We start from the raw sequence: 5,306 nt of genomic DNA, 5'->3' as shown, positions 1-5,306 counted from the left end.
GAGCCCCGCCCCCTGAGCCCCGCCCCGGAGTACCGCCCCCTCCGAGCCTCTGGTGCTACCGAGACTTCCGGGGCCCGCAGTTCCGACTTTCCATGAGATCTCTGAGCTGCGGCTCTGGAGCCTTTCCTTCTAGAAGGGTCTCCTTTTCCCTCGGCAGCCCCTCGCTGGACTCGGAAGGACCAGAAGAAATGCACTGTTGCTACAGTGGTAGTTGTGAGGTGACGGAGGCATCTGCGGGGTCTGCCGCTAGTGGGGTCTGCTGTGTTAGTAGCAGAGAATGAGAGCAAGGAGGACTCTCCCCTCAGCTGCTGTCCTCGCGTCAGTGGCCAGATGATGCCTGCCCCTTTCTTCCAATCCTGGAAACTGGTAAAGACAGCTTCGATTTGGGTGCATCTTAAAAAGTACCTTCCCCCACCCCGCTCCCCCCACACACACCCCAAGCTCTGGTGGGTGCTTATGGTAAATAGAAAACAAAAGCAAATTCAGTTCTGGTTTCTGGACGTTTCTCTTCCAGGGCTGTCATAATCAAAGGGACTTACTCCTATGAAAGATGAAGAATCAAGACTATGTGTTTGAGTTTCATAAATGGGTAGGATGATCAGAGTGAGAGCCAACTTTTACCCTAGTTGGGATAAGAGCAGACGAAGAGAGGAAAAGTAAAAGAGAAATGCAAAAATTGGATTCACTAGCTGAAACCTCTTTCCATCATTAAAAGGGGCTCTACACCCAATTTCCACCGTGCAGGCTTTAGGAGAAGGTTCCTCACACCATCAAGCGATTCTTGGCCACCAGTGGGTATCCTACAATTCAACTCAGTTCTGACTGTAGCTACCTGGAGGCAAAATCAGATTCCTCAGTCCAGCAAGAGAGACCTCCCCCTACTGCCACCCTGCTTCAGTCGCAATCACAAATCCAGGTTGTTTCCTGTGCTTCTAAATCAGAGGTTTCTATGATATCCATCTTGGGTTTGATTAATTTCCTAGGGTAGCTCACAGAACCCAGGAAACCCTTTTACTCACTATATTATTGGTTTTTCCAAAGGATAGTAAAGGACACAAATCAACAGTCAGATGAGATACATAGGGTAAGATCCTGAACAAACGAGCTTCTAGCCTTGCAGTGTTTAAGGCCCAGACTGGTGACATGTGGAAGCATTCTGGCTCCCTAACCTGCAAGCTCTCTGAACCCTATCCTTTTGGGCTTTTGCAGAGGCTTCATTACTTAGGTATGATTGATTAAAGCATTGGCCCTTGGTGATCACACTCAGTCTTCAGGTCAGCTCCCTTCTCTAGAGGTTTGGGGGAGGGGGGGTGGGGGCTGAAAGTTTCAACCCTCTAATCACAAGGCTGGTTCCTCTGGCATCCAGACCCCATTCTTAGGTGTTTTCCAAAAGTCATCTCATTAACATCAACTTGGGTGTGGATGAAAGGGGCCGGTTAGGATTATCAACATTCCTTTACTACTCTTATCACTTGGGAAATTTCAAGGGTTTTAGGATCTCTGCCAAAAACTGGATGAAGACTTACTATGTATTTGTCTTCTTATCAATCGCAATATCACAATCATCCACTGCTAACCTTGGACAAATTATTTACCATTTCCAAGCCTCCATTAACTCATTTGTGAAATGATAGTTCCCGTCTCATTGGAAGATTAAGTACATTCAAAGAGTTTAGCACAACATGGTAACCATGGAGATGCCCTGCCCTGGCCTCCCTTCAAGGATTTGCTGCCCAGCGGCAGGGAGTGTGGTCAGCCACCAGCCGGCCCGTTGTTGGCTTCTTCAGGGGCTGCCCCAGCTGCAGAAAGCAGCCCCAGCTGAGGTCATCCCCTTTTCCAGGGGACTCTGATAACTGAGGAAAAAGGTAATGGATAAAGGCACGGCCAGTTCTGCCTGACATAGATACTAATGGGCAAAGTCATTTTAGAATTTCTTGCCAGAGCGGCCAAGGCTTTTGGGGGCCTGCATCGTGGACTGACTTCTTCCTCTCCCTTTTCGCTTCACAGGTGGGGAACCCTGATACCCCAAACTCTGTCTCCGGATCTGCTTCTGGAGAGCCCAGTCTGTAACATGCAGTGTCTGGAAGACGGTAAGTATGCAATAAATGTTAGCTATTGCTTTTTGTTACTGTTGTTGTGTTAAAATAGGAGCTCGAGTCTGAGATTGGACACTCTGTTCCTAACCCATCCCCCCCTGCTTTGCAGGTGCTTAGTGCTATACTAATCACCCTTCATTATGCTAATATCGTGGAATTACTCTTTGTTATAGACTAAACATTTGTGTCCTTCCCAAAATTCATAAGTTGGAATCCTAACCCCCAGTATACTGGTACTACGAGGTGGGGCCTTTAGCAGGTAATCAGGTCATAAGGGCAGAGCCCTCGTGAATGGGATTAGTGCCCTTATAAAAAGAGACACCAGGCAGCTCCCTTGCCCTCTTTCCACCAAGTGAGGATCTAAGGAGGTGGCTAGCGGCAGCTAAAAGAAGGCCCTCACTAGAACCAGACCATTTCGGCGCTTAGATCTCGGTCTTCTAGCTTCCAGAACTGCAAGATAATTTTTGTGGTTTCTTAGCCATCTGGTCTGTGGTATGTTGTTATACAATCTGAACTACGATATTCGTCTTGAAGTACCTGCAGGGCAGGGATCCTATCTAAAACTTCCTTCCTTCCCTCCACTGATTTGTTAGCTCACACAAACTGGGCATACCATGTGAATCTGTTGATTAATTTTTAACTTTCCTGGGTTAAGGACTAAAGCGTGTTATTTTTGAACAGCTAAATTTTACTCTTCCCACATGCATAAGGAAGTTTCTAGGCTACCTCGTTACATGATACGCCGGGAGGCCAGCCTGCATTCATTACACTGTTCGCAGGGATAGAAATCTATTAGCTAAGGTTCCATCTGCATTGCAGTTCACGGTATGCTTTTGGGGATACCAAGTCATCTAATCACACCATTGGTTATCTTGCAAGGATTCGGAGTCTGGCTCCTTTAGAAAGGGCTGTGCAGCCCACAGCTGGGACTTGTTTTCTATACAGTTGATGGGCTTTGTTCCAAAATACAAGTCAAAAGAGTTACCCTCATGGGTAATATCAGCAAAGGAGCAATGCCAAGACTGTCCTCGAGTTCACTAAGAATTGGCCCCTGGCCAGCTGGTATCTCTTGGGAGGGGATTTTGGATCCACAGAAGTCTGTGTCATTGTAGCACTGAGAACTGGGGGAAGCCCGTCTGCCGAGCCACAGCGCTAGCACACACCACCCACCAACCACAGGAAGTGCTCTGGGAGTTAGATCGTTTTTGAAAGTCTGCTTCAAGAGTAGCCTGTTCTAACAGAGAGAGTGCGGAGTTGGAAGTCAACAGCCTAACTTCTCCTTGCCAGCTCTGTGACCTTGGGCAGGTCATCTATACTTTGGTGTCCTCAGCCGGAAAATGAAGGCTTTGCCTCGGTTTGCTGAGGCTCCTCCGGCTCTCCTGTCCGAGGTGTCTGTGATGACGCGTTGTTTCTGTGCAGCAGGTGGACAGGAACCACACTTTTCCCAGAGGGGCTGCAGCTTGAATAAAAATGAGATGTCGGTGGTAGGAATGAGACATTGGCGGGGAAAACAAAATCCCTCAAAAGGAAAGGAGGTTGTCAAACTCACCCACAAACCTCAAAGCAAAGCTTTGGTTGGATTCCCTGTGAGTCAGGAGCTTTCCCAGTTGCCTCATCTTTCTTACAACTTTGTTCTTTCTCCTTGCAATTGCTTTGATGACATTTCCAGCAAGTTGGACCAGAATATCGTGACCTCTTTGGGGGTGGGTGGGGACGGGGACAGGGTTGGCTGCTCAGCCTTGGACTCTCAGCCCTTCAGGCAGTGATAAGACACCCCTCTCACAATAGGTATCTGACTGGAGAGCCCACCCAGCTCCGGGACGCCCACCCCCCTTCCTCCCACCTTCCCACACCTGCTCTCTGCATGCTGCCACACTGTCGCCCGGCAGGCAGTGACTGCAGACCCTCTAGCCACGTTTTCTGTCTCGTCACAAGGCAGCAGGTGTTCACGAGAAAGGAGAAGCAGACCATCTGCGGGGAGACTAAGACAGTCAGAATCTCAGGAGTCCTCTTGTCTGTCTTGTTTGCTTTGCTGATGAGAAATGAGAGGCTCGCGGGCCCAGAGCCACACAACTCGTTAGTGGCTGAGGCAAGAACGGGAGCTAGGTTTCCCTTAGCCAGGACCTATCACTCCCTAGTTTGTATTTTCTCTCCCTACTTGTTCTTAGCAGAATGATGGATAGATATCTTAACACTTAGATTGCTTTACAAGATTCTGAACACCCAAGAAAATACTCAAGAAAAGTGAAAGCTTGGGTGTCATCTCTTCCGTGAAGCCCTCCCCGAGCCCACCAACTTGAAGTATTTATTCTGGGAACTTCCTTAGGTCTTCAGCTGTATGCTGAAGGGTCCTCCACCTTCAACAGGGCAATATTCGAGCCTGATTCTTCTGGGCCCAGCATAGCTCCACACACAAGAAAATTCACCAGTTCCCTTAATAAACCAAGTCCATTCCTTCCAGAGGAGCATCCTGACACAGGACTCAGGCCCTCATGGGGATCACGTGCAGAAACGCAGCCGTCGCCAGCCAGCGGCTCCTTCTCTCTGAGCCACCCCAGACAACATCTTCTCGTTTCTTCCAGCACGGCGAGGCCCCAGGCTAAAACATTTTAACAAGGACTTCTCAGCAGCTTTGGCCAGTGTAAGAAAGAGTTTAACATGAGACCACAACGTCCAGGTCATCCAGCTTGACCAGTGGTCCCTGCAACACGCCTCCCTTAGAGCACTTGGCCTGTTTCATGGGGTTCTGTGTCCAAGCTGTTTCTGCTCTGGGCTCGGTGACTCCCCTAGAGCTACAAACCCAGTGCTGTGGTCGACCTAGCTCTGCACTCAGCCTCCCCACCAGCTGTGGCAAACACTGGGCCAGTAACAGGTGCTGAGTGAACACTGCACCAGACTAGAATATGGTATTATCACACAGGTAGAGGAATGGGGCCATTGAAAGAGAACAGGCCGTGGAAAATAATCAAGACGATGGCACCCTCCTGGAACCCAGGCCCTTCAAAGAAAGCCTCCTCACCTAGAATAGGAACCGTGCAGTATGAGAGTGAGCGGTCGGCGCTGCCCACCTCAGCCCTCACACTCTGCAGTTCCTTCCTTCTCCTGTGGCCTTCAAGCCAAACACCTGGAGTGTGTCTATGCTGCGGGTGTGGGTGCAGGGGGCATGAAGGCACAAGAATATACAACCTGAGAAGAGACCAGGACCAGCAC

The sequence above is a fragment of the Martes martes genome (assembly GCF_963455335.1).
Source record: "Martes martes genome assembly, chromosome: 2".
NCBI classification, from domain to species: Eukaryota; Metazoa; Chordata; class Mammalia; order Carnivora; family Mustelidae; genus Martes; species Martes martes.
Note: the sequence above shows the minus strand (reverse complement) of the source record.